The sequence below is a fragment of the Hevea brasiliensis genome, chromosome 3 (genome assembly GCF_030052815.1).
Source record: "Hevea brasiliensis isolate MT/VB/25A 57/8 chromosome 3, ASM3005281v1, whole genome shotgun sequence".
Taxonomy (NCBI): Eukaryota; Viridiplantae; Streptophyta; class Magnoliopsida; order Malpighiales; family Euphorbiaceae; genus Hevea; species Hevea brasiliensis.
In genome coordinates this window covers 23426065-23444950 of record NC_079495.1, presented here as the reverse complement: position 1 = coordinate 23444950, position 18886 = coordinate 23426065, and the positions used below count along the sequence as shown (strand labels likewise).

General features: G+C 36.4%; 1 pseudogene; it reads right to left on the bottom strand.

The window, feature by feature from the left end:
* Nucleotides 1-2343: 2343 nt before the first annotated feature.
* LOC131178658 ((S)-hydroxynitrile lyase-like) lies at nucleotides 2344-3845 on the bottom strand (annotated as a pseudogene).
* Nucleotides 3846-18886: the final 15041 nt, after the last annotated feature.

Genomic DNA, 18886 nt, shown 5'->3' with positions numbered 1-18886 from the left:
GGCAGTTTTAGTGACTCAACTTGTGCTAACAATTTGAATTGGTTAAAGGCAAAACTGGCTTAAGTGGTCTTCATGAAAAGTGTAGCCCTATGTCTAAACTTTCCATGGGTAAAATTTTAGGTCATTTGGACCAGTATAGAGAGAGTTATGACCAAATGAACGCGTACTATTCATTTGGTCATTTTCTGGGTTGGCAGTTTCAGTGACCCAAATTATGCTAACAATTTGAATTTGTTAAAGGAAAAACAGGGTTAAGTGGTCTTCATGAAAAGTGTAGCCCTATGTCTAAACTTTCCATGGGTAAAATTTTAGGTCATTTGGACCAGTATAGAGAGAGTTATGACCAAATGAACGCGTACTGTTCATTTGGTCATTTTCTGGGTTGGCAGTTTCAGTGACCCAACTTGTGCTAACAATTTGAATTTGTTAAAGGCAAAACTGGGTTAAGTGGTCTTCATGAAAAGTGTATCCCTATGTCTTAACTTTCCATGGGTAAAATTTTAGGTCATTTGGACCAGTATAGAGAGAGTTATGACCAAATGAACGCGTACTGTTCATTTGGTCATTTTCTGGGTTGGCAGTTTCAGTGACCCAAATTATGCTAACAATTTGAATTTGTTAAAGGCAAAACTGGGTTAAGTGGTCTTCATGAAAAGTGTAGCCCTATGTCTAAACTTTCCATGGGTAAAATTTTAGGTCATTTGGACCAGTATAGAGAGAGTTATGACCAAATGAATGCGTACTGTTCATTTGGTCATTTTCTGGGTTGGCAGTTTCAGTGACCCAACTTGTGCTAACAATTTGAATTTGTTAAAGGCAAAACTGGTTTAAGTGGTCTTCATGAAAAGTGTAGCCCTATGTCTAAACTTTCCATAGGTAAAATTTTAAGTCATTTGGACCAGTATAGAGAGAGTTATGACCAAATGAACATGTACTGTTTATTTAGTCATTTTCTGGGTTGGGTGCAGGGAAATCCGAATTTAGGCAGTATTTAGGTCAAGTTTTGGACAGAATTTAGGCATGGTTTCTTCATAGAATATGGGCTATTTTGGTTCTAGTTTCACCCCCAATTGGCCTCATACCAATTGGGGTCACACAATTTCATTTATGGCCTAAAATGTGTACTGCCCTCAACTACATAACCTGCAGAAAATAGCACTTCCAAAATTTCATTTCTCCTCCAACTTCCTTGCTTCAATTTGACATTCAAAGCACTTCTAAATATCATCAACACATCTCAACAATCCCAATTGCATGGTATAATACAAAAATACAAAAGTTAGGCCAAACCCTAACTCACAATTTCAACCTCATAAAATCTCAATGTAAATCAACTTCTAATACTTATAATGCATCAACCCACATCATTAAATCACTTTATATACATCATAGTCATCAAAAACCATCACTCACCATGGGTACCAAAAATTCACTCCCCTCATAACTCACCTATTTCTTTTAGTTTCTTACAAATTTTACTTCATTTTAACCTTAACTCAAGGATTAATAAAGGAAGAAAGAAAGATTAGGCACTAACCTCTTGGGTAACTTGTTAAACTTCAACTTTTCTTTTTCTTTTCACTATCAATGGTTTCCTTATGGAGTTGGCTAACTTTTTAATGAAGGGGTCTATGGGTTTTGGGGAGTGAAAGCTTGGGAAATCAAGCTTTAAGCTTGATAACAATGGTGGGGAGGGAGAGACTAAGGGAGACGGCAAGGAGGGAGAGAGAAGAGGAAGAAGAAGATGGTTGGTGGGGTTTTGTCTCTTGTGGGTATTTATATATATATTTATGTGTACTTTATTGTTTCTAAATTTCATAAATCTATTTCCTTTCTTTTCTTTTCTTTCCTTTTCTTTTCTTTTCTTCTTCTTTCTCTTCTCATTTTTCAATTTCAAATTCATAAAATTAATTTATGCTAATTATTCTATTTCCAAATTTTAATTTGACATTGAAGTCAAAATTCACCTCTAGGGGTAAAATGACCAAAATGCCTTTCATGGTGCCCATCGGATTATTTTTATTTTTTTTTATACCAATTAATAAATTCTCTAAATTTTATTTTATTTCTCAAAATTTTTTTCTATATTTTTTTAATATTTATTTCATTAATTTATGCCTCCTCACTATAGTTTAAGTGTAGTTCTAGACATCCCATGTCAGAGCAGGACATTAGTCGTCGGAACAGTAAAATGTACGGACTATCTACGGTGAGGGCGTTACAAAGAAACAAAGTTTAATCGATACCTTATATTTAATTGAGATTAATAAAGTTAAAACAAAGCATAAACAACATAAAAACAATTATTTTGGGGAAACAAACATTACGTTTGATAGACCATAATACAATAAAATACAATCAACTTTTCTTTTTATTGAATTAAATATAATATTTGATTGCATTACATATATTATGGTATACCAAATAATCTTTTTCACGTGAAAACGTGAGATAATTTATTTATAGTTGCACCCACACATAATAATAAATGATTCAAAGGCAAACATGATGCATATATGTATCAGCCACCTCATTGAGAATCTGAGCTAGCTCATTAGTCTTTGAAAGCATCAACTTTTGATCTCCACCTTCGATCTTATAAACCTTGTCTGGTTTGTAGTTTTCTATTTGCCAACTGTGAAAGTATGGTTTAAATATTTCTTCTGATACTGAAAAAACATAAATTCTCTTAATCGATCAGAATCCCTCCATAGTGAATTTTTCCGTTTAGCTAAAATACTTTGAAATAATGATCCCTTCCTTAGCAACATGGTTGCCAGCTTACAATCCTTGAAGGAAAAAAGGAAAACATATCAATGAAAATTTTTATCAGAATAAATTAAGATTAAAGCAACTCTTTCTCAAAAAGTTTTTGCTTATATTAGGAGAAATTATTCTATGTAACCGTTGTACATACAACTATGATGAGATTCACATGAAACCTATCAAAATCAATGGCTATAACAAAATCGTTACACATGCAATGGTTGTAAACTAAAATTTCCTACATTAGGATGTTTTTGCACCCCGCCAATAAAAGCTACCAATATGTGTTTATCTGTAGAACTTACAAAGATGGATCAAATTTAGGTCAGTTTTTCCCACTCAAAAAATAATTGGTGCATAACATCATATAACTGAAATTAACCCTAATAGAAGATATACCTCGGGAGTGCATGCCGTAAATACATTCTCACTTAAAAACTTGAAGCCCATTTTCCATCCAGTTATAGTCTCGGCCTTGTTAACGTACGTAAAAGGTACGGTGTCCTTTTTGGGAATGGCCATCATATGCTGTGTAATAACACGAGAGAAACAAAGCAAGCAAAAAATTAATTTTCTTTAATAATTTTGATTTGAAGACAAACAAATTAGAGCAGATATTGAGAGAAATTAGGTTATGTCTACGAACCTTATCCAAAGCATAAGATGGGCTGTGATCAGTGTCCGGCATTAGTCCATTGACGAAAACAACAGCTGCAATCTTTTCTGGGTATTTATCAGCAGCAATAGCGACATTAAGGCCTCCACAGCTCTCTCCTACCAATATCACCTTTTCTCCTTCTGGGAGTGATGCCATGAACGTCAATAAGGGTTCAGAGTACTCATCAAAGGATCCAATCTGCTCAATTTGCCTTGGGTCAATACCACTGGCTGCAAGGTCCAATGCAGTGACCTTGTGGCCAGCTGCCTCAAGGACAGGTGTGAGCTTATACCAAGTCCATGCACCATAGCATACGGTATGAATAAGAACAAAATGAGAGATTGCCATTTTTCCGATAATATATCTAACTCTTTACTATGCTTTTCTCTATGCAGGTTGCCTTGCATGTGTAGCCATTTATAGAGGAAAATTCTTATAGCTTTTGTGAATATTATGGGGTAAATGATACAAACGGTACCTCAACTTTAGGGTATGTAAAAGTAAGGTAGGTAAACTTCAATTTGTAACAGAAATCTCACCCTACCCCTCCTCCCCCCAACAAGAATCTCAGTAGATAGTTTTTATGTTATTTATGCTGACGTGATATTTATCAAATTAAAAAAAAATTATTTTGATTAACTGATAGTTTCAAGTAAACAAATTATAGGTTACTAAAATGTCAATATGTGCAATTTTAATTGTTGTAGCTATGGGTAGATAGAGAACAGAATTATTTTTTTTTTTCGCGATAAGTATAAAATTAATAGAGAGAAAATATAACTTTTAATATGACAAGTGTCTTATCAGCAAAAATAACCTAGAAACTGGCAACTAAATATCATGGGAGTTTTCTGTTACTTAAAATAGAGATCAAAGGATTTCGTATTGCAAATTGAAGTTTAAGTACCTTACTGTTACACATTCCTAGGTTTAAGTTTCTAGAAAATTTTTTTTCATCAGTGGCATTCCACAATACATATGGATGAGACTAATTTACGCTCGACCCGAAAATGGTATTCAGGTAAAGCCTCCCAATAAAAATGATTCCAGTATTTAAACTCCTAACCTTATAGATAAAATCTATCTAAGATTAGCTATACGCCAATTATTCAACCGCTTATCGGTATTATTTTAATTATTTATAAAGAGTTCTTTTATCAATTTTTATATCAAAATCACTTTTTTTTTTTGTTCAAAACTTTTTTTTAACAGCATTTGATTGATTTTCTTCGTGAAATGTGATAGCCTTCGTCCTGTCTTTTTAGGCTTGTTATGAGGATTCTTCTTGGCAGAATCATCTTCTATCCTTCTTCTTTTCTTAATAAATTTGTTCTAAAAATAGTATTTGAGCACTTGTTAACATAACCTTTTTATTACAGTATTTAAAAAAGGATTTTTTTTTTTTAACAATTCTATTCATCAATTCCTTTATACTTTTAATAGGTTTGGCTTATCAAAAAAAAAGAAAAAAAAAAGGCAAACTCAATTGAAAAAGACAAATGGACCAAATTATTTGCCCTAATAAGTGCAACCAATTAGGCATGAAAGCATTGAGAACCATACCATATTTGTATATGTTCAGGACGATGTCAACATCATATCCCAATTAACTAAAGAAAACGTCGGCAATTGTGATGAAAATACATGTTTTCTAACTTAACTAATTATTTAGGAATCAACTCAGCATAGCTACTTAAAATAAAATAAACATACTAGTTAGGTCCTTACAATTTGGTTCAATAGTTACATATGTATATTAAATTTTTTGAAATCAAATAGACTCTTTAAATTAAAAAAATTAAAATAAACCTTTTAAATTATAAAAATTAAATTAAATAAAATCTTAGGGACAAATAAGCCCTTCAAAATTTAAAAAGATGTCAAATAAGATTTTGCTTCCAATTGACATCTTTTCTTCATGTTCTACCTAATCTCTATGTAACTAACTTCCTTTTGGTGATGTCTATGAGTTTACATTTGTAACGCCCTCACCATAGGTAGTCCGTACAATTTACTGTTCCGACGACTCATATCTGTTCGGACAGTCAAAATATCTGGAACTACACCTAAACTATAGTGAGGAGGCATAAATTAATGAAATAAATATTAAAAAAATATATATATAGGAAAAATTTTGAGAAATAAAATAAAATTTAGAGAATTTATTAATTGGTATAAAAAAAAAATAATCCGATGAGCACCATGAAAGGCATTTTGGTCATTTCACCCCTAGAGGTGAATTTTGACTTAAATGTCAAATTAAAATTTGGAAATAGAATAATTAACATAAATTAATTTTATGAATTTGAATTTGAAAAATGAGAAGAGAAAGAAGAAGAAAAGAAAAGAAAAGGAAAGAAAAGAAAAGGAAAGAAAAGAAAAGAAAGGAAATAGATTTATGAAAAAAAATAATAATAATAAAGTACACATAAATGTATATAAATAGACACAAGAAGACAAAACCCCACCAACCATTCTTCTTCCTCTTCTCTCTTTCTCCTTGCCGTTCCCTTGCTCTCTCCCTCCCCACCATTGTTATCAAGCTTAAAGCTTGATTTCCCAAGGTTTCACTCACCAAAACCCATAGATCCCTTCACAAAAAATTTAGCCCACACCATAAGGAAGCTTTAGATACCCATAAGAAGAAGAAAGATTAAAGTTTGAAGTGGGTCACAAGAGGTTAGTGCACTAATCCCTCTTCTTCTCTTTATTAAACATGAAAAGCATGTTTAGCTAAGCATAAATACCATTAAAACAAAAAGAAAATCTAGAGGAAAGAACCCTTGAATTTTTGGCAGCCATGGAACTTGAAATTTATTGCTTTTAAGTGATGAAAAATGGTTCTTTGAGAATGTGTAATTAGTTGAAATGTTTGGGTGTTTGATTGTGTAGTGTTTGTGTAAATTTGAAACTTTGAAAACTAGGGTTTGTGTAAATGTTGAGGACTTTGTGTAAAATGTTGAAATTGATCTATTGGGATGAGATTGTTGCTTATAGAAGTGTATTGCATGCAAATTGAAGTAAGGAAGTTGGAGGAGGTTGAGTTTTGGAAGTGTCAATTTTCTGAAGGTTGTGTTTGTTGAGGGCAGTGTACATTTTAGGCCATAAATAAGATTGTGTGACCCCAATTGGTATGAGGCAAATTGGAGGTGAAACTAGACCCAAAATAGCCCATTTTCCATGAAGAAACCATGCCCAAATTCTGTCCAAAACTTGACCTAAATACTGCCCAAATTCGGATTTCCCTACAACCCAACCCAGAAAATGACCAAATGAACAGTACGTGTTCATTTGGTCATAACTCTCTCTATACTGGTCCAAATGACCTAAAATTTTAACCATGGAAAGTTTAGACATAGGGCTACACTTTTCATGAAGACCACTTAACCCAGTTTTGCCTTTAACCAATTCAAATTGTTAGCACAATTTGGGTCACTGAAACTGCCAACCCAGAAAATGACCAAATGAACAGTACGTGTTCATTTGGTCATAACTCTCTCTATACTGGTCCAAATGACCTAAAATTTTAACCATGGAAAGTTTAGACATAGGGCTACACTTTTCATGAAGACCACTTAACCCAGTTTTGCCTTTAACCAATTCAAATTGTTAGCACAAGTTGGGTCACTGAAACTGCCAACCCAGAAAATGTCCCAAAATACTATTCCTTTGGTATTTTGACCATAACTTGAGTTCTATAACCCCAAACTCAGTGATTCAAAAACTGAAATTCAAGTTTAAATATAGAGGAGCAATTGTTATGAAGGAATTGTGACTAAATAGACATCCCAACCTAGTCAAATTCCTAGATAAGGATAACACATCAACATGAACCTAAAGAAAGGTTCATGGGAAAAATGCTATATAGGATAATTAAAATACTCATAAGGAAAATTTAATATTAAAAATGATATGAATATGTAAATTAGGACTAATGTCCTATTAATATGAAATTTATGGTACCAATGAACAGTACTAGATAATAGTAATAGTGAATAGTGCTAAATTAATTAAAAATATTTAATTGCCCATAGTATACCTAGACTTATTTATTTAGTTGGATAAATTGGTATACCAATTAGGGACTACAGATAGCAGTACTGCCTACCGAGAAAATCATGAACTGACAATATATGTCTGGTATGATTGTTCTACAGGCTATATGCCTACTTTATTTACGGCTTTACAAGCTCGACAATGGCCTCGTGCGATACGGTGGCCTCGTGCACGTGACGATATCTTGGATAGACATATGGCTGTCTAACCAGTATACACCCGTACATCCAGCTTTTATAATTTGTTATAGGTTTTCTTGGGCATTGAAAAAAAAAATAATTAAGACTTAAAATACAATAAGTAATCATAAAAGATCCCAATAATGTTAATTATTTCCAAAGAGCAATAAAAATGTAAAATACCCAGAAATTATGAGTTGCATATATTATTTCAAATTATTAAATTATTGTTATTATAAATTATGCACCACTAAGCGTTATGCTTAGCGTGTTGGTTTTCATCGCATAGGTCTTCGAGATCGACGCATGAAGAAGCTTGATGAGTACACTGACAGAGCTTTGATCAGATCTGCCATTGTCCAGAGTCACCTCACCGATCTGTTGTATTTTGGTAGGGCCCATGTATAGACTAGTATTTTGGTTCATTATGTTTAGTCATGATGTAATTACTAGTTTATGATGTATTTCATTTTGGACTTGTAATTAAACTTTGAGATTGAAATGAAAACTTGTAATTTATTATCTATGAATTTCTATATGAATGCAATAGATAATACTTCATTTTGAGATCTCATAAATAATTGTAAATGATATGATACATGAGAATATGATATGGAAATGTGTAAAATGAATATGAACATGTTAACAGGTGATTAGTGGACTCCATGGATGCTAATAAAATAAGGGAGGCTCATCAGGGTCTCCACAGAAATAAGATATAAAAAAAAAAAAAAAAATTTCTACACATAGAATATATGTTTTAAATGACATAAAAAGTTTACAATAGATATGATAAAACAAGATAGGGTGCTCCGGCACCGAATGTGGCACTTCTTGCTCGGCTATACTGTAGACGGGTAAGGGGTGTCACATTTAGTGGTATCAGAGCAGAGGTTTAGGCAGTCCTAGACCTAAATAGATAGAAAGAAATAGTTGCATCACTTGCATGGGCCTTTAAATAGAGTCGAGGTGACACTAATGCAGATCTGTTCTTTGTCTGTTTTATAGGATCAATGGCATCTGATCCTTCAGAGCACGGACCTCCGAGACCGATATAGGAGGAAGTAGAGAGTCACGCTTTGCTCTGTCACACCCGGCTCAAGCCCCTCATGGGTGGCCTTCTTGCCCTTCTAGAGGCGGACTGCGACTCACATCGCTTTGTGGAAATTAAATCCCTTCGCTGCGAGCGAGTTCGAACCCTTATCACTCACGGTTTTGCGCCTCTCACCAATTGAGTGCTCAATTGGTGAGGCGGCAAAACCGTGGTGATAAGGGTTCGAATCTGGCAGGGATTTAATTTCCACAAAGCGACAAGACCTTGAGTCGCAGTCCGCCTCTAGAAGGCAAGAAGGCCACCCATAGAGGGCTTGAGCCCTGCCGGGTGTGACATGCTCCTAGTCGGGAGAAGTGGTAGTAGAGCGAGTCATCTCGAGTGCGTGGTAGGGCACAGCAGCCTTCTATGAACAGATGACACATTGCTCGATTCGCCGGAGCCATTCCCCAGCCACAACCACCTCCACCTCCACAGCCACAGCCACAGCCACCTCCACCTCCACCTCCACAGCCACAGCCACAGCCACCTCCACCTCCACAGCCACAGCCACAGCCACCACCACCACCACCACCAGTACAGCCACCTCCACCCCCACAGCCGCAACCTATACAGATCTCCACTAGAGAGCTGCGAAAGTATGGGGCAATTGATTTCGAGGTAAGAGGATGATGATCCAGCCACAAAGAGTATTGGTTGGAGAGGACAGAGAGAATCTTGCAGCGGTTGCACCGCACCCGAGCGGCGGTTGGAGTGTGCTCTGTCACTGCTACAGGAGGATGCCTATAGATGGTGGGTGACAGTATCTAGAGTGGTACAGCCTGCACAGATCACTTGGGATTTCTTTCTGGCTGAATTCAAAAAGAAATACATCAGTCATGTGTACTTGGAGGCGTAAGGAGAGAATTCTGCACCGAGGCAGAGGCGGTGTGATCTCGAATATGAGCGAGAATTCGTGAGACTTAGCGAATATGCATTGGAGTTGATGCCGACAGAGGTTGATAAATGCAGAAGATTTGAGGATGGACTGAATGACAACATCAGGTTAATAGTGACATCTCACCACTTCACAGATTTCTCTCTGTTGATAGCATCAGCCCTTGATGTGGAGAGAGTCAGAAATGAAGAGCAGTCCAGAAAGGATAGGCAACGTAAGAGGGGTTCTGGGTCTGGTCAGTCTGGTTCAGCAGACATGGGTAGTAAGAGACCCAAGGAGTCTCAGGGTCAGACTCAAGGTCGGGGCAAGAAACAGAAGTCTCGGTTTGCTCCAAGGAGAGGAGGAGGACAATCTGGTGCATCAGTGGGTAGTTCACCAGGTGCAGTTACACGGGGATCAGCCCCACCACTTGCTTGTGTACATTGTGGTAGACCCCACAGAGGAGAGTGCAGATTGTTGACAGGTGGATGTTTCAGATGTGGGTCTACGGATCACTTCCTGAAGGATTGTCCACAGAGGAACACTAGTGCTCCCACTGCTCCACCTCAGATGGAGAGGTGCGCCCCAGAGAGGGTAGGAGATCTGCGAGGCTGATACTGGTGGCACATCACGAGGCCTCTGCGAGACAGTCCAGAGGCAGGAGATTAGGGTAGCACCTCGTGCTTATTCCATGAGAGCTCGAGATGAGCCAGAGCCAACTGATGTCATTAGAGGTACATTTTCTTTTTATGACCTGCTAGTATGTGCATTGATTGATCCGGGTTCCACACATTCATATGTGTGCATCACACCACCAGTTGATAGAGGGGTACAAGTAGAGGAGCTAGAGGAGGACATACAAGTCACAAACCCTTTAGGCCATAGTGTCATGGTGAAAAAGGTCTACAAGGGTTGTCCTCTGAAAACACAAGGGTATGAGTTTTTAGCTGACTTGATTGAGCTACCATTCCATGAGTTCGATGTGATATTAGGTATGGACTGGTTATCACGTCATCAGGCGATGGTAGATTGTCGGCTAAAGAGGATGTCACTCTGAGCAGTAGATGGGGATGTGATTACGGTTGTGGGTGAAGGCAGGTTGTCTTTCCACCATCATATCAGCCACAACGGAAGATTGATAAGAAAGGTGTGAGGCTTTCTTAGCACATGTGGTTGATACCGGGAAGACTAGCCCAAGCATGCGGGAGATCCCCAGATGTGATTTTCCTGATGTGTTTCCGGAAGAGTTGCTGGTTGCCACCCAATAGAGAAGTGGAGTTTGCTATAGAGGTTATGCAGCTCTTGCACCAATGTCCATTGCTCCATATAGGATGGCACCTCTTGATCGAGAGAGTTGAAAGTTCGATTCACAGGAGCTACTAGACAAAGGCTTCATACGCCCTAGTGTGTCACCACAGGGAGCACCGGTGCTATTTGTGAAGAAGAAGGGCGGTACCCTTCGGCCATGTATAGACTATCGGCGGTGAATAAGGTGATTGTGAAAAACAAATACCCTTTACCTAGGGTAGATGACCTATTTGATCGATTGAGGGGAGTGGAGTATTCTCCAAGATAGATCTCGAATCGAAGCTATCACCGATTGAGAGTGAAGGAGACAGATGTTCCTAAAAGCGCTTTCGGGACTGGTATAGACACTATGAGTTCCTAGTGATGCCATTTGGGCTAACAAATGCACCAAAGACTTTCATGGACCTAATGAACTGCATCTTTCATCCCTACTTGGATCGGTTTGTTGTGGTCTTTATAGATGATATCTTGGTGTATTCTAAGAACCGGGAAGAGCATGATGAACACCTGAGAGTAGTACTACAGACACTGCGAGAAAAGCCGTTGTATGCCAAGTTATCCAAGTGTGACTTCTGGTTGGATGAGATATCCTTTCTTGGACACATTGTGTCAGCAGATGGAATCAGGGTAGATCCAAGGAAGATTGAAGCAATAGTTGAATGGAAGCCTCCCAAAAATGTAACAGAAGTCAGAAGCTTTTTGGGGTTAGCTGGATACTACAGGAGATTTGTGAAGGGATTTTCCCTTATAGCAGCCCCACTGACTAAGTTACTGCATAAGAATGCAAAGTTTGACTGGAATGAAAAATGTCAAACCAGTTTTGAGAAGCTAAAGGCTATGCTTACAGAAGCTCCAGTGTTGACACAGCCAGAGTCAGAGAAATACTATGTGATCTATAGTGATGCCTCTCACAATGGGCTTGGGTGTGTTCTAATGCAGGAAGGGAAAGTAGTTGCCTATGCTTCTAGACAGCTAAGGCCACATGAAAAGAACTACCCAACTCATGATCTGGAATTGGCGGCAATAATATTTGCATTGAAGATATGGAGGCATTACCTATATGGTGAGAAGTGTTACATCTACACTGATCACAAGAGTCTAAAGTACTTGCCAACTCAGAAGGAACTCAATCTGAGACAGAGGAGATGGATTGAATTCCTTAAAGACTATGACTGTGTGATCGACTACCATCCTGGGAAAGCAAATATAGTGGCTGACGCCCTAAGCAGGAAGTCCATGATGGCTTTGAGAGCATTGAATGCTCGACTGTCTTTAGCACAGGATGGGGTACTTTTGGCTGAGTTGTGTGTAAAGCCAAGTTTGTTACAGCAAATACAAGAGGCACAGTTAAGGGATGAAAAGTTGCTAACTGTTATGGGCAGAACTCAAGAAGGGAAGGAGACTGATTATGAGTTGAAAGGAGATGGGTGCCTGTACTATAAAGGCAGAATATGTGTACCAAGAGATGAGGAACTGAAGAAGAATATCTTAAAAGAGCGCATGATAGCTTCCATGCTATGCACCTGGAAGTACCAAGATGTACCAAGACACGAAAACACATTATTGGTGGCTGGAATGAAGAAAGAGATTGGTGATTTTGTGACTAGATGTTTGACATGCCAGAGTTAAGTGAGCATCGAGTTCCATCGAGTTGTTGCAACCTATATCCATGCCGAATGGAAATGAGACCGCATTACCATGGATTTTGTGACTAGGCTACCATTGACACAGAGGAAGCATGATACTATATGGGTGATTGTGGATAGATTGACCAAGTCAGCTCATTTCCTACCAGTTAGAACCATTACTCATTAGAGATTTGCGAGAAATTTACATAGATGAGATAGTCGGCTACATGGAGTGCCAACATCGATCATATCGGCCGAGACCGAGATTTACTTGAGGTTTTGGAAGAGGCTACAGGAGTCTTTAGGCACTCGATTACACTTCAAGATCGGCTTTTCATCCACAGACGGATGGGCCGATCGAGCGGGTGATTCAGGTAACCCTTAGAACCTAGTAAATTATTATAAATGTTAAAAGACTACTAAAAATGACATGAATCACATAATAGGTATTGGAGGATATGTTGAGAAGCTGCATCATTGATTTTGAAGGAAGTTGGGAGAAGTATCTTCCTTTGGTAGAGTTTGCTTACAACAACAGCTACCAAGCCAGTATAAAAATGGCTCAAGAAAGCGTTGTATGGGAGGAGATGTAGAACTCCCTTATGCTGGACAGAAATGGGTGAGGAGAAAATAGTGGGCCCAGATTTAGTGAGACAGACAGAGGAAAAAGTGAAACTCATCAGAGACAATTTGAAGGTCGCCTTGGACAGACAGAAGTCATATGCCGACCTGAGGAGAAAGGATATAGAGTATGAGGTTGGCGAGAAGGTGTTTCTAAAGGTATCACCTTGGAAAAAAGTGCTAAGATTTGGTAAAAAGGGTAAGTTGAGCCCTAGGTTTATTGGTCCATACGATGTCATTGAGCGTGTGGGTCCAAGTAGCCTCTGAGCTAGCTTTACCACACAGTGGACAAGATCCACAGTGTATTCCATGTGTCGATGCTCAGGAGATACAGATCATATCCTTCACATGTCATTTCAGCGGAGGAGATAATTGTGCAACCTGATTTGACATATGAAGAAGAACCAGTTAGAATCTTGGCACGAGAAGTGAAAGAACTCAGAAATAAGAGGATCCCACTAGTGAAAGTCTTGTGGAGACACCACAACACGGAAGAAGCGACATGGGAGAGCGAGGAGACGATGAGGCAGCAGTTCCCTCAGCTCTTCACATTAGGTAAATTTCGAGGACAAAATTTCTATTAGAGGGGAAGAATTGTAACGCCCTCACCATAGGTAGTTCGTACAATTTACTGTTCCGACGACTCATATCTGTTCGGACAGTCAAAATATCTGGAACTACACCTAAACTATAGTGAGGAGGCATAAATTAATGAAATAAATATTAAAAATATATATATATATAGGAAAAATTTTGAGAAATAAAATAAAATTTAGAGAATTTATTAATTGGTATAAAAAAAAAAAATAATTCGATGAGCACCATGAAAGGCATTTTGGTCATTTCACCCCTAGAAGTGAATTTTGACTTAAATGTCAAAATAAAATTTGGAAATAGAATAATTAACATAAATTAATTTTATGAATTTGAATTTGAAAAATGAGAAGAGAAAGAAGAAGAAAAGAAAAGAAAGGAAAGGGAAAGAAAAGAAAAGGAAAGAAAAGAAAAGAAAGGAAATAGATTTATGAAAAAAAAAATAAATAAAGTACACATAAATGTATATAAATAGACACAAGAAGACAAAACCCCACCAACCATTCTTCTTCCTCTTCTCTCTTTCTCCTTGCCGTTCCCTTGCTCTCTCCCTCCCCACCATTGTTATCAAGCTTAAAGCTTGATTTCCCAAGCTTTCACTCACCAAAACCCATAGACCCCTTCACAAAAAATTTAGCCCACACCATAAGGAAGCTTTAGATACCCATAAGAAGAAGAAAGATTAAAGTTTGAAGTGGGTCACAAGAGGTTAGTGCACTAATCCCTCTTCTTCTCTTTATTAAACATGAAAAGCATGTTTAGCTAAGCATAAATACCATTAAAACAAAAAGAAAATCTAGAGGAAAGAACCCTTGAATTTTTGGCAGCCATGGAACTTGAAATTTATTGCTTTTAAGTGATGAAAAATGGTTCTTTGAGAATGTGTAATTAGTTGAAATGTTTGGGTGTTTGATTGTGTAGTGTTTGTGTAAATTTGAAACTTTGAAAACTAGGGTTTGTGTAAATGTTGAGGACTTTGTGTAAAATGTTGAAATTGATCTATTGGGATGAGATTGTTGCTTATAGAAGTGTATTGCATGCAAATTGAAGTAAGGAAGTTGGAGGAGGTTGAGTTTTGGAAGTGTCAATTTTCTGCAGGTTGTGTTTGTTGAGGGCAGTGTACATTTTAGGCCATAAATAAAATTGTGTGACCCCAATTGGTATGAGGCAAATTGGAGGTGAAACTAGACACAAAATAGCCCATTTTCCATGAAGAAACCATGCCCAAATTCTGTCCAAAACTTGACCTAAATACTGCCCAAATTCGGATTTCCCTGCAACCCAACCCAGAAAATGACCAAATGAACAGTACGTGTTCATTTGGTCATAACTCTCTCTATACTGGTCCAAATGACCTAAAATTTTAACCATGGAAAGTTTAGACATAGGGCTACACTTTTCATGAAGACCACTTAACCCAGTTTTGCCTTTAACCAATTCAAATTGTTAGCACAAGTTGGGTCACTGAAACTGCCAACCCAGAAAATGACCAAATGAACAGTACGTGTTCATTTGGTCATAACTCTCTCTATACTGGTCCAAATGACCTAAAATTTTAACCATGGAAAGTTTAGACATAGGGCTACACTTTTCATGAAGACTACTTAACCCAGTTTTGCCTTTAACCAATTCAAATTGTTAGCACAAGTTGGGTCACTGAAACTGCCAACCCAGAAAATGTCCCAAAATACTATTCCTTTGGTATTTTGACCATAACTTGAGTTCTATAACCCCAAACTCAGTGATTCAAAAACTGAAATTCAAGTTTAAATATAGAGGAGCAATTGTTATGAAGGAATTGTGACTAAATAGACATCCCAACCTAGTCAAATTCCTAGATAAGGATAACACATCAACATGAACCTAAAGAAAGGTTCATGGGAAAAATGCTATATAGGATAATTAAAATACTCATAAGGAAAATTTAATATTAAAAATGATATGAATATGTAAATTAGGACTAATGTCCTATTAATATGAAATTTATGGTACCAATGAACAGTACTAGATAATAGTAATAGTGAATAGTGCTAAATTAATTAAAAATATTTAATTGCCCATAGTATACCTAGACTTATTTATTTAGTTGGATAAATTGGTATACCAATTAGGGACTACAGATAGCGATCGCCTCCGAGAAAATCATGAACTGACAATATATGTCTGGTATGATTGTTCTACAGGCTATATGCCTACTTTATTTCTGGCTTTACAAGCTGGCGAATGCCTCGTGCGACGGTGGCCTCGTGCACGACAGGCGATATCTTTGGATAGACATATGGCTGTCTAACCAGTATACACCCGTACATCCAGCTTTTATAATTTGTTATAGGTTTTCTTGGGCATTGAAAAAAAAAAAAAATAATTAAGACTTAAAATACAATAAGTAATCATAAAAGATCCCAATAATGTTAATTATTTCCAAAGAGCAATAAAAATGTAAAATACCCAGAAATTATGAGTTGCATATATTATTTCAAATTATTAAATTATTGTTATTATAAATTATGCACCACTAAGCGTTATGCTTAAGCGCGTTGGTTTTCCATCGCGTAGTGCGGAGATCACCCGCAGTGACGGCAGTGACACGATGAGTACAGCGAGCTTTAATCAGATCTGCCATTGTCCAGAGTCACCTCACCGGTCTGTTGTATTTTGGTAGGGCCCATGTATAGACTAGTATTTTGGTTCATTATGTTTAGTCATTATATAATTACTAGTTTATGATGTATTTCATTTTGGACTTGTAATTAAACTTTGAGATTGAAATGAAAACTTGTAATTTATTATCTATGAATTTCTATATGAATGCAATAGATAATACTTCATTTTGAGATCTCATAAATAATTGTAAATGATATGATACATGAGAATATGATATGGAAATGTGTAAAATGAATATGAACATGTTAACAGGTGATTAGTGGAATCCATGGATGCTAATAAAATAAGGGAGGCTCTGTCCGGGTCTCCACAGAAATAAGATATAAAAAAAAAAAAATTCTACACATAGAATACATGTTTTAAATGACATAAAAAGTTTACAATAGATATGATAAAACAAGATAGGGTGCTCCGGCACCGAATGTGGCACTTCTTGCTCGGCTATACTGTAGACGGGTAAGGGGTGTCACAACATTCTTTTGGTGATATTTATGAGTTTGCGTCACTTGCTCGCCTCCATAATCAAAAGGCCAAAACTTTGCTTTTTACAGAATAATCAAAATTAGATCACATATCATAATTAAGTTAATGACGGTAACTATGACAAAGACGATAAATCTGAAGAGACAGTTTTTGCAATATTTAACAAGAAACAACTTATTAATTTATTCTAGAATATAGCAGATATCCACCAAGATATTGCAATTCGAATAAGTAGGATATGTAATAAAGACCACGTGCACCAGAAAATCATCCTGCATGGCCTTGGTTAGATTTGAATTGAAGGTAAGTTATAGTCCAGCCTTTTTCAATTGTTTTTAAAGTTTAAAGGACTTAATCATTTGTCTCCAAAATAGTAAAAGAGTTTATTTGATATATTTTAAAATATAAAAGATTATTTTATCATTTTTATAATTTAATGGGCTTATTTGGGTAAAAAAAAAAAAGTTAAAAGGCTTATTTGACTGATGGACCAAACTTTAAAGGTCTAAATAAGCCTTTTGTGCAAGTGCGCGCGCGCAAGCACACACACACATATATTATCTTTTTTACATACTTTACATATTGTCTATTCTCATACGCACTCCTGATTTAATTTTCTTTATATGTAATCTTAGAAAAAAAATTACTTGCTAATTAATTAATAAATCTTAAAACTAATTGAAATTTTTCTTCAAAGTAAGTGTAATAATTAAAAAAAGATTAAGAAAATTAAAGTAAATATCTAAATTTAAAAAGAAAAACTATGCAAACATTTAAAAAATGCTTCATTACATTCTAGTTGAATATAGTAAAGTAAACAACATGCATATTTATATATCAATAATATATTTTATTTTATCTAAGCAAGATACGAAATATCCATTACAATACTTTTTCTAATACTTTTGATCCATTAAAATGGTGCCTCGGGGCAATTTGGGCAGTGTAAGCTTATACCAAGTCCATGCACCATAGCATACGGTATGAATAAGAACAAAATGAGAGACTGCCATTTTTCTGATACTATACCTAACTCTTTACTCTGCTTTTCTCTACGCGGGTACCCCGTGTAGCACCCCGTGTGTACGCTATGGCTCGAGAGGAGATAAATCCGATAGACGTTATCAGAGGTACATTTCCTAATTATAATACCTTTAAGTATGTATTGATAGACCCTAATTATATTCACCCCTATATATACATTATATCTCTTGTTAAAAAAAAGGATACCGAGAGATGGGTTAGAAGATGGCATGCTTGTCACCAACCCTTTAAACCATAAGGTTATGGTAGATTATCAACCGAAAAGGATCGTATCAAAGATAATAGATGGAAATGAGAAGGATGCTATATATGAGATGAAAGAAGATGAGTACAGAGCTGGTTAAAAAAAAAAAAAAAAAAAGAGTTAGTCTATTGGGATTATACCGTGGTGACTATGCAATGCTCTTGATGTTTGTGCTGTAAGCTGCAGATTACAGTACCGACTTGGGACTATTGTGTAGAGCTACGTATTTCCAATAGTAAATCGAGATAAGGATAAGATTGTAGAACTAGGATTAATAAAACAAACTAAAGAAAAAGTAAAATATTATAACACAAAAAGGGGAAAAGATAAAGAGATAGCGGTCCCTTGATTATTTATACTGTGTAAATTTCGAGGATGAAATTTTATTTAGAGGGGAAGAATTGTAACGTCCTCACCATAAGTAGTCCGTACATTTTACTGTTCTGACAACTAATGTCTGTTCGAACAGTTAAAATGTCTGGAACTACACCTAGACTATAGTGAGGAGGCATAAATTGAAGAAAAAAAATGTTAAGAAAATATAGGAAAAATGTAGAGAAAAAAAAATTAAGTTTAGAGAATTTATAAATTAGTACAAAAATAATAAAAATAACTCAATATGCACTACTAAGGGCATTTTGGTCATTTCACCCCCAAAGGTGAATTTTGACCTA